Below are 12,015 nucleotides of genomic sequence, written 5' to 3'. Positions count from 1 at the left end.
AAAGTTCATTTGCATTCTCTAGATGGTGGTATAAACTTTCCAGTTTTCTACGTTCCCTGTCATTCCTTATGTTAATCCTAGCTGCTTCACTCATTCACTCCTTCACTGGCCACTGAGACATGTAGGTTTGCAACTCTATTTCCTGACCTAATGGAGAGTGACACATATGTAAAGAAATGGAATAGTGGGTTTGTGTTTCATCATTCTACAGTTCCTTTAGGGTTGGCGACACGCCATTGTATTTTCAGAACACTAGAGTTAATATGAGGTATCTGACTGCACATTCAGTCCAATCCTAGAGAGAAACCCAAAAGGATGGACACTTTTACAAAAGAAGGGTTAGATATCCTTTTGAATGTTTTATATACATATCAATGCTGGGCAAGATGCAGTGGAATGATGGTGACTGAGCCAAGTCTGTTAGCACTAAAGGGCACACATGGCAGGATTCTGGTTAAAAAATCAAAAAGCTGTTATAAATCAACACAAACATTATCGTTAATTCCATGTCCTCCTCATATCCCCAGTGCATTGTGCTGCATAATCCATCTCTCTCACCATAACGCAGAAACCTTGTACCAGCACGGTTATCTGTGACCCTTGGTGCTTAGTATTACAATGGATGAGTATTACATTTAATGTTTATGGAGTAAAGGTATCATTCTTAACTGGTCTCAAAATCGTCCACGTGACATAAAACAATGTCAGATCATGACCAAAGGAGGAATTTGGTAAAATATTTCTTTATTCTTTAGTTTCAGCCTGAATAGTAAATTTTGAACGTGATAAAGTTTCAAAAAATTATCCATGCAAAATGTACTGAATAGGCAGTGTATTGGGATGGGGGAAGGATTCAGAAGACTGTTCATCCATACCCTTTAATCCAGAGTTCTAAGTGATTGTGGCTGGAACTGCAAGCTGGCAAGTCTCCCAGGTTTTCTCAGCCAACCCCTCTGTATTATAGGTGTGAAGACACGGTTCTATAGAGGCTGCATTCTCTTAGCCAGGTCAAATAATTCTTAGAGCCATAAGCTTGATGAGAAGGCCAGAGTCCAGGTCTTTTCACAACATTAATTTTGTATCTTTCTAAATTTTATGGACTTGAAGTCAAAGGAATCACTATATTTACATCACCTTTTCATCTCATATCCAGACTACCATCTATTAATATAAACACATTTACTTAAATAAGGTCACAATTTGCTATTAAACTCCAGGTCTCTCTTCTGCACTGCTCTTCCTTGCCAGCAAGTCTGTCCCAGATAGGATTTCTCTCAAGGGTTCTCCAAAGAGGTGATTTGAAAAGCCAACTGACAGAGGGCCAGAGCCCCGAGGTCATCAGCTCCCATCCATATACAGTTACATATATGTTTTTATTGAAACAAATGGTTTGAGGCCCAGCCTGAGTATTGGCTTTTCCACTGACTTCATTTAGAGTGAGAAGAAAAAATTATTGCTAAGATTCAGAAGTTGTCACATCTCATGTCTGTAATCCTGCTCTGGTGACAATAACTGATTGGATCATGGCTTTCCATCCTAGGAAGCCCTCTTTAAAAGTGTGCTCCATAGAGGTGTTCTAGACCAGATGGTAACTGATCAGACTTGATCAGATTACTTTTGTTTTAGGAATTTGAGAGAAAGAAAATAGAGCATTAGAGGAAGACTTTGGGGCGAAGTCATGAGAACGACTGACATCAAGGCAGGGAGTAAAAGGCTTATGCTTCTTCAGTTCAGTTGCTTGGTCGTCTCCAACTCTTCGCAACGCCATGGACTGCAGCACGCCAGGCTTCTCTGTCCATCATCAACTCCCGGAGCTTACTCAAACTCATGTCCATCGAGTTAGTGATGCCATCCCACCATCTCATCCTCTGTCATCCCCTTCTCCTCCTGCCTTCAATCTTTCCCAGCATCAGGGTCTTTTCAAATGAGTCAGTTCTTTGCATCAGGTGGCCAAAGTATTGGAGCTTCAGCTTCAGCATCAGTCCTTTCAATGAACACTCAGGACTGATTTCCTTTAGGATGGACTGGTCGGATCTCCTTGCAGTCCAAGGAAATCTCAAGAGTCTTCTCCAACCACAGTTCAAAGGCATCATTCTTTAGCACTCAGCTTTCTTTATAGTCCAACTCTCACATCCATACACAACTACTGGAGAAACCATAGCTTTGACCAAATGAACCTTTGTTGGCTCAAAATAATGTCTCTGCTTTTTAATATGCTGTCTAGGTTGGTCATAGCTTTTATTCCAAGGAGCAAGTGTCTTTTAATTTCATGGCTGCAGTCACCATCTGTAGCAATTTTGGAGCCCAAGAAAATAAAGTCTGTCACTATTTCCATTGTTTCCCCATCTATTTGCCATGAAGTGATGGGACCAGATGCCATGATCTCAGTTTTCTGAATGTTGAGTTTTAAGCCAACTTTTTCACTCTCCTCTTTCAGTCTCATCAAGAGGCTCTTTAGTTCTTCGCTTTCTGCCATAAGGGTGGTGTCATCTGCATATCTGAAGTTACTGATACTTCTCCGGGCAACCTTGATTCCAGCTTGTGCTTCATGCAGCCTGGCGTTTCACATGATGTACTCTGCATATAAGTTAAATAAGCAAGGTGACAATATACAGCCTTGACATACTCCTTTCCTGATTTGGAACCAGTCTGTTGTTCCATGTCCAGTTCTAACTGTTGCTTCTTGACCTGCATACAGATTTCTCAGGAGGCAGGTCAGGTGGTCTGGTATTTCTATCTCATGCTTCTTGGAGAACAACAGTTTATCTGGGTCACTTGCACTGTAGGATTGCTGAGGCAGTAAAGATTTATTGGGCATCTACTATGTCCTGGGTACTGTTCTGGGTGCTTGGGGCATGCTGATGTATAAAGTAAATAAAGCTCTAACTTCATTTTAGTTGGGGAGGGGAAAAGACAATAAGCTATTGTATCTATTAAGATACATGTGTGTGTTTGTGTGTGTGTATATGTTAGTTGCTCAGTTGTGTCCAACTCCTTGCTACCCTATGGACTGTAGCCCACCAGGATCCTGTGCCCATGGAATTCTCCAGGCAAGAATACTGAAGTGGGTAGCCATTCCCTTCTCTAGGACATCTTCCCAAGCCAGGTATCAAACCTGCCTTTCTGGGATTGCAGGCAGACTCTTTACCACCTGAGCCACCAGGGAAGTCCAATAGATACATAGTATGTGGTAAATGCACTATGGATTAAAAAGGTAATGCCTGGTGAGGGAGATTAAGAGAGCTGATAGTGGTAGTTTATTCTTGTAGTAGATGAGGTTTACTTCTTCATTTTTTCCCCAAATTAATTTTTTATTGTGATAAAAAGCTCATAACAAAATTTAAACCAGTATTCAGAGGAGTTCTTACTAATAAGATATTTGAGCAAATGAAGGAGATAAAGAAGGTAGCACATGTGGTGCAGAAGCTAATATTCAATAGTTATCAGCTATGTTACCTACTGCTCCAGTTCATGTTTCAGCTTGCAATACTGAGTTGGATTAAGGGAGACTCATTGGGAAGTCATCCATGGCACCAATCTGCAAGTGTTCCTAAAACAGCACTGGAAATGAAACAAGAGGTGCTTTCCCAGAACTTCTTTCAGAAGGAGTATTATAATGTGGTTGGAAGGAAATCTTGGAAAAGGTGTTTGAGGTGAGACCCACCTCAAGAGGCATGCAATGATTTCTATGATTTCTGAATTGCCTTCCAAGAAGAATAAGTTCCATTTGTTGTAGGTTTTAATTTGAGGGTATGTTTCTCTTACCTGAGTGAATTTTGGATTTTGGGAAAGATGCCTCCTCCTTGGAAGAAGAGCTATGACCAACCTAGACAGCATATTAAAAAGCAGAGACACTACTTTGCCAACAAAGGTTCATCTAGTAAAAGCTATGGTTTTGCATTAGTCATGTATTGATGTGAGAGTTGGACCATAGGGAAAAGCTGAGCACTGAATAATTGATGCTTTTGAACTGTGGTGTTGGAGAAAACTCTTGAGAGTCTCTTGGACAATAAGGAGATCCAGTCAGTCCATCCTAAAGGAAATCAGTTCTGAGTGTTCATTGAAAGGACTGATGCTGAGGCTGAAGCTCCAATACTTTGGCCACCTGATGCGAAGAACTGACTCATCTGAAAAGACCCTGATGCTGGGAAAGATGGAAGGCAGGAGGAGAAGGGGACGACAGAGAATAAGATGGTTGGATGACATCACTGACTTGACGGACATGCGTTTGAGTAAGCTCTGAGAGTTGGTAATGGACAGGGAAGCTTGATGTACTGCAGTCCATGGGGTCTCAAAGAGTCAGACATGACTGAGCAATTGAACTGAACTGAACTGATAAATTTCTTGGGAAAATAATAGAGATATTAAGCCCTGCCCCTAAAGTCTGTCCTTTCTACCTTTCCTCCAGTTAATTCTTGGCATCTCTCCTAATAGTGGGAATATTGGGTTGAAGCCGTGAGGCTGCCCAGGTGTCGTGGCCACCGTTGTCACACCACACAGAGGCCCTTGATTTTATTTCAGTAACTCTGTGAGCCCATCCTCCAGCTTCTGTGCTTTGCTCCTATCAACCACACGTATACCACCCTTGACACTGGAGCCATAGGAGCTGCGTTGCCTGAAAGGAAGAAAACGAAATTTTCCATTCTTCCTTCCCAGCCCAACACACATAGTCCTTTAATCGATGTTGAGGAGTAAAGGGTGGAAGCCCTGTTCCTTCACCTCAGGGAACTATAAACTCTGAGGAGTAATATATATTCCAGAGATGCCCTCGAGATTAGGATGAAATCACCCTCTTGCTTAGCTTCTCCTCCCCTATCCTCCCCTCAGTTCCTTGCTGGTCTCTCCTAAGAACAGTTCTTTCTTACTAAAGTCCACCATGTTTATTCTACTTTTTCATGGAATAACTTTAGCTAGTCTATGTCCTTTACATTTCCTTTTATATATCATATTACACTAGTCAGAGCAATCATGAATTCATTTGGCTTTCTATGATTCAACATTTTATTAATGCTTTTCCTTAAGTATGCGGTTTCCTTAACTACAGAGACTTTTCCCTACTTGGCAAACATTTGAGCTGGTTGGATTTCCTAATTAAATTTCCTAATTGCTTTGTTTTATATTACAGAAAATGTTTCTTTTTATAAATGTGTATAAAAGTATCTCATGAGCTGCAATTAACTCATGGCTATTCAAATCCACACAAATTATACTTTACCACCAGGACAAATAGTATTTTTATTTCAGAAAATCACACAACCTCTATTAGAAAAGGGCTATCACTTATTTTATGTAAAGAGGAAGATAACAATTTAATTCTTTAAAAGTCATAATCTTCCAGATATTTTTCAACTATAGATATACCTCCTTTTGAGTTGAAAAATGACATGTAACTATATCATTCTGGATATTTTTATTGGCCTCAAATTCCCTACAAAACAGATCATAGTGATGACAGTTTCAGAAAGATGAAAGAGTATGTTTCAGGATTTAAAGTCTGTCACAATAGAAGGATGAGACAGTTTAAGACAATAGCCTCACAGATACCCAACAGGAGTTGTAAATTTATATTTTGGAAAGGAAATAGTGTAGACATGGTTTTAAATATATAGCACTATATTCATAGTAACAGTCATAGGGATTTTCGTTTCTTAGCTAACTTGTCACGCTTCAGAGTTACCAGTGAGATCGGTCCCAACTGTGAATTGTTCTATATTGTATATTCAATACACTCAGAACTGTACCAGCATGATAACACACTGTTCCTTTGTCCTTTGTTCCTTTCTATGTAAAACACATTCAAGTTTTACATAGAAAGTGATCGCTGGATTTGCGTCTATTCTAGAGTAGAATGGCAATGTTTATAAATATGACAATGATGGGCTGGAAAAGACCCTGATGCTGGGAAAGATTGAAGGCAAAAGGAGAAGGGGGCAGCGGAGGATGAGATGGTTAGAGAGCATCACTGACTCAATGGACGTGAATGTGAGCAAACTCCGGGAGATAGTGGAGGACAGGGAAGCCTGGCGGCTGCAGTCCACAGCATCACAAAGAGTCGGATTTGGCTTAGCGACTGAACAACAGCTGGTAAGAGTCATTCAGTTGGCTTGCACCAAAATGCCTCTCTCGATGTTCATGTTCAGCCATTTTCTTTAGGGCAACATGTAATCAGGCAGCGTTTCAGTCAGAACTCTTTAGTAGAAAGAAACAGAAACCCACCTAAGCTGGCTCAAGAACTTAGGCTTTTACAAAGGGAGAATGAAGCTCATAGAAATCCCAGAACTGTATCCTCCGGGTAACCAGGCCTGGGAGCCAGAGCTGTAAAGCTGTCAGGGATCAAGGCTGTTCTCTCTCTCTCTCCGGGGGCTGCAGGGTTGTGGGGTCTCTACTACTCTCTGTGTACATGATCCATCTTCATCTCTGCCTATCTCTTCTTGAGCTTATATGCAATTCAGAGGTGCTGATCCAGCTCTGGCTATATCATGGGAACACTTGAGACATTTCCAACACCCATTTGCTAACTAGCCAAGTGTCTTAGTCTCCACATTCCCAGAGGAAGTTGGCCCCACCTATGATTTTTAGCCAACATAAATTTTTGAAAGCATATGTAGGAATTAACTAACTTTGAGTTAACTGTCACACTTAGTCCAATAAGCAGTGGTCAAGGAGAGGGCATGGAAACACTCGGTAGAGAATATGGGTATCAGGACAGCGTGGCCTGACACAGAGGGAATGTGGCCTGTTTGCTGAATAAATGCATGAGATGTGAGGTATCTGAAGAAAAGGATAAAGCACAGGGCTTTGGATGTGAACATTGGTGATGTTCTAGGATTAAAGACAACAAAAACCAGAAGAGGGGGCATTAAATTTATACACAGGTATTTTATATTGAATAGAAGCAGGCTATAGTGAAGGATATTATGCCATCTGTTCACCATATAATTATGTGGTTTAGGAGCCTTGCCTGCTTAGGGGAAGAAAACTACATGAGAAGATCATCAACATGAGGCTATCGGCCTAATTCCCAGTATTATTTTCTTCTGCTCTTAGGTTTTTGCTGATTATTTTGAGGGTTTGAGAATATTTCCTATTTCCCATGTCACAGTAGTTTCTTATGTACTGTATTGTCTCCTCAGGAGGAAGAATATAGCTGGCATGTTAGTGGGATTTTTATTTCTTAATCCATATGTTTGTTACCTTAATCTGAAAAATCTCCTTAGAAAATTACAGACTGTGATAGTTTCATTCAGCTGTTTACAGCATACTTCTGCACTCCAAGAATGCTTGTCTTTGGAGCTATCCCATTTTTCTTCCGGACAAGAGGCATTTTAGGATGGTTCTACCTTTTATAAATAGCTTTGTTCCTTTCTCTTAGACTGCATCTCATAAGGCAGCATGTACTTTCTTACATCTTTTACCAGATCTGGAGTTATGCTGTTCTTAATGCGTAAAGAAAATGGTTTCTTACGAACGCTTCTCTTCTTCCCTTGATGTCCTCATTAGATTCTTTACTTTTTCAAATATAACTCAGGAATCATTAGGTGCTGTAAGGGCTGAATCTGTACCCATCCACAGCTCCCTCAGTGGCTCAGATGGTAAAGAATCTGCCTGCAATGCAGGATACCTGGGTATGATCCATGGGTCAGAAAGATCCCCTGGATGAAGGCATGGCAACTGCTCCAGTATTCTGGAGAATTCCATGGACAGAGGAGCCTGGTGGGCTACAGTCCATGGGACCACAAGAGTAGGACGTGACTGAACGGCTTTCACAGTTCCCTCAAAGCCCCAAAATGTTTGTTTCCAGGAATCATTCTGGTGAGGCCTATACCCAAGCAGCCTACAAAGCAGCAGGTGAGCCTTGACCTTATTTACCTTGTACTTCTCCTTACCTGCCTCCACTTCGTCCCTCACAGATTGTATTCACACCAAGCAGATTAAGAAGTAGCGCTGGCCCCCTGCAGGCACGCAGGGCCCACAACCCACAACCCCGTGCCATAGTGCTATTAGTCAGGGAGTTTCCCACTGTACTTTGCAAATTCATGTACACAAGCACTTCTCAAATGCCCTCTCTGATAGTAACACTATCATCCTGCATTTGGGTGTGTTCACGCTTATCCTGGATCGCTAAGCATTTCTGAATGTAATAATCAGTTCTCCTCTCTCATCTCCTCTATTGTACTTGTGATCTCTGGAGGTAGGTTTTATTCTTGACAGCTTGTACAAACATCATCTGGCTGAACAGATACTCGTGTTAGTAGTTTGGCACAGATCTGCAGGTTTAGCAGCACTTAGGGGGAGAAAGTGTTAATAAATGGGTTTTGTTTCTGGTTTTTTTTTTTTTTTTTTGAGTGTCCGAGTTTTAGAGTAGCAGGAAATTTTAACTAAAATCTTGCTACAGCAGTTTAAAAGTCCCATTGCCTATACCCCAGTGTCCATGACATTCAGAGACTCTTCTCTTTAGTTACAAGCAGATGTAAAGATTGGAATATCATGGTTGATAAAGTAAGTAATGTGGCAAATAATTCAGAGAATTATAGCTCATTTTCTAAGACAGGACAAAGATAGAAAATCACTCTGAGAGAGACAGCGATAGCCCTTATTTTTTTTTGCTTTGGGATGTTCACCATGGATATATTTCTTATTTAGTGTATTGGAGTGACCTTGCCCTAACGCTTTATCTTTCTGATTGCTCTTTAGCAATAAACCAGAAATAGGAAACCACCACCAGGTTCCAGTGGGAGCTGGATGTCAAACCCACAGAGCTGAACTTCAAAGTGTTTTAACAGATTAAAAAATAGAAGACCACAGAGACCACATGGGCCACAGAAGGGACAAAAGCTTGTTTACAAGGTCAGCTCAAAAGTACAGTCAAGCAAATGACCTGTATCTGGGACAGAATTGTCCTGTAAGCAGCCAGGGACACTTCTAGCAGTAAGACCAGGGCAGGTTGACCGATTCAGCTAAACATATCATTTAAAAAGCCTCACTATCAGCAGCTTTCCCAGCCATGTATTAGTGTATGTGGATGAGTGTGTACAGACATGTGTATGTGAATCTATATGTATACATGTGCATATACACGTGGGTGAGAGGAAGGAGAGTATGTTTGTATGGGCATATGATATATGTGTGAGCAGAGTCTATTTCACTATTGAAGATAATATTATTTGAATTCTTTTCTGTTCTCTATCACTGTAATCTTTAAAGTATTTTCTTTTGCTGCTTCTATGGGCACTCCAAACTTGCCTATTTCCAACACAGATTTCTTCCCCACCACCTACTTTGTGCTGTCCTCCGCACGAGGGGCATTGACTTGTCATCCTCATTGTCACTTTCATTTATGGATTTTTTTTTTTTTTTTACCATATGTTGACTGTTCTCCCGAAAGCTGGACACCATTACTTCATGCAATCATTATGACATAGAGAGTAAGTATTATTATCTCAGTTCTTAAAGATGAGGAAACTGATTCTTAGAGAGGTGAAGTAGTTTGGTTGAAGTCATACAGCAAGGGCTTGAAACCAAACAAGCCTTATTTAAAACTGTGTTCATGTGTCATTTACTCAGTTGTATCTGACTGTTTGCCACCCCATGAACTACAGCCCGCCCGGCTTCTCTGTCCATGGGATTTTTCAGGCAAGAATTCTGGAGTGGTTTGCCAGTTTGCCTCTGTAGGGGATCTTCCCATCCCAGGGATCAAACTTGTGTCTCCTGTATCTCCTGCATTGCAGGCAGATTCTTCACCTGCTGAGTGATCAAAGAAGCCCTTTATTTTAAAGTTGTCTATTGTTAATAAAAAAATTTTGTGGACATTTTTAGAATATTTAGCAATTATTCTGATGAAAAATGGTGACAGAAAGAGCCATCAGAAACTCTGCCTTCCCTACTATGAAATAAAATGAGAATTCTTAATTGGTCACAAACAGATTTTAAATAAAATTTAAGAATGATAAAGCTTTAAATTTTTTGAAAGAAACAACTAAACAAAGAGACACAACCAACTAAGCTAAACTTCAAAAAGTGACAACCTGGGAAAGAAACAAAGGATTCCTGTCCTGATGTGACTTTTCATGGCGCCCTTGTCCTGCCCTGCCTGCCAGAGCATTGATGGGCATTATCAGAAATCGTGGAAAAAATACTAATATCCCTGATACAAACAGAGGCAAATAGGGCTGCCATGTCTCTTTCCTGACTGAGAGGTGGTTGGAACCACGGCTGATAAAGGGAGAGGGGAAACAGGAAATGTGAGTACCTGGGGCTGGCTCCACAGGCTGGTCCCAAAGCCCCAGGCTGAATTAGATATAATGGTCATCTGAGTTAAATTCACCCATTCCAGTTCATTTTAGTTCGCTGATTCCTAGAATGTCGACATTCACTCTTGCCATCTCCTGTTTGACCACTTTCAATTTGCCTTGATTCATGGACCTGACATTCCAGGTTCCTATGCAATGTTACTCTTTACAGCATCAGACCTTGCTTCTATCACCAATCACATCCACAGCTGGGTATTCTTTTTGCTTTGGCTCCATCCCTTCATTCTTTCTGGAGTTATTTCTCCACTGATCTCCAGTAGCATATTGGGCACCTACTGACCTGGGGAGTTTCTCTTTCAGTATCCTATCATTTTGCCTTTTCATACTGTTCATGGGGTTCTCAAGGCAAGAATACTGAAGTGGTTTGCCATTCCCTTCTCCAGTGGACCACATTCTGTCAGATCTCTCCACCATGACCCGCCCATCTTGGGTTGCCCCATGGGCATGGCTTAGTTTCATTGAGTTAGACAAGGCTGTGGTCCTAGTGTGATTAGATTGACTAGTTTTCTGTGAGTATGGTTTCAGTGTGTTTGCCCTCTGATGCCCTCTTGCAACACCTACTGTCTTCCTTGGGTTTCTCTTACCTTGGGCATGTGGTATCTCTTCACGGCTGCTCCAGTAAAGCGCAGCCATTGCTCCTTACCTTGGACGAGGGGTATCTCCTCACCACCGCCCTTCCTGACCTTCAACGTGGGATAGCTCCTCTAGGCCCGCCTGCGCCCGGGCAGCCACAGCTCCTTGGACGTGGGGTTGGTCCTCCCGGACTAAACCATATCAGTTCAGTCAGTTCAGCCGTATAGCAGGTTTTAAATAATGATCAGATTTTATAGCCGTGCTACTAATACTGAGAAAAAAGCCTAAGGTTTCTAGAACCTTGCCTTAAAGGTCTGACATAGAAGGAGAAAGGAAAAGGTACAAGTTCCCACCTTCCTTAAAACAACACTGTGGCCTCCGTTAGTAACACAGAGTCCTGAAAATTGCCAGAGTACATAAGGGCAATCTAGTTTCAGGGCCGAAAAGCTAGACTCTGCCCCTGAAATTTGTTTTCCATATTTTCAAAACAATCTTTTCTTTGGGCTCTGTGGGTTGCTGATAAGCAATGCAATTGCACAAAGTAGAGCTTTTCTGTTACATAAACTGGAAGTACCCTGACAATATACCTTTGCCTTATAATACGCTATTGCCTTTACTTGTTGGAAATCTGACTAGCATATTTCTAACTTTTGCCAGCAAATTTCCTCTTTTGCCTTCAGATGACAGTTTTCCTTTCATTTTCCTTCCTGGAAAATCCGAGAAACTCAAAGGAAATTTTGTCCTTTTTCAGAAGGTGATACCCTTAGAAGTGAAGAAAGACTCGCCTGGGGTCATACAGATGCTAAGACACAGAACTGAGATCTCCCAGGCTCCACCCTTGTTCTACATTATGGTGATCATGCCTACACTCTGCATCCATAGTATCCTCACAGGGCTTGGATGGGCATGGCCAGTCCAGACAGACAGCTTCTCATAGCCTAAGACTCCCTTCTTCCCTCCCTCCTCCTTCCTTCCTTCTTTACCTCTCTTTCTTCCTTCCCTCCAACCCTCCCTTTCTATTATTTTCCATTTAATAAAATTCTCTTGATATGTTTTAAGCAGCATTCTTCTTGACAGTGTTTTTCTTCTTTTTCAAAAATAGCATATACACATATGCACAAATCAGTATACT

The 12,015-nt window shown here is 41.3% G+C and overlaps 1 long non-coding RNA gene across 3 annotated transcripts in view; it reads left to right on the top strand.

Annotated features, from left to right (window-relative positions):
* Positions 1-12,015, top strand: part of LOC147369895 (uncharacterized) — a 212,967-nt gene that overhangs the window by 194,565 nt on the left and 6,387 nt on the right. The window contains exon 6 of one of the 3 annotated variants that reach the window (XR_015168067.1): positions 8,695-8,847. The exons of the other annotated variants lie outside the window; for them this stretch is intronic. This is a non-coding gene — a long non-coding RNA (uncharacterized LOC147369895). The remainder of the gene's footprint in view (positions 1-8,694; positions 8,848-12,015) is intronic. 3 annotated transcript variants of the gene reach the window in all.

The sequence above is a fragment of the Bos grunniens genome, chromosome 7 (genome assembly GCF_055505025.1).
Source record: "Bos grunniens cultivar Pamir isolate PY7600 chromosome 7, Bosgru_T2T1.0, whole genome shotgun sequence".
Classification (NCBI taxonomy): domain Eukaryota; kingdom Metazoa; phylum Chordata; class Mammalia; order Artiodactyla; family Bovidae; genus Bos; species Bos grunniens.
This window is presented reverse-complemented; position numbering and strand designations above follow the sequence as displayed.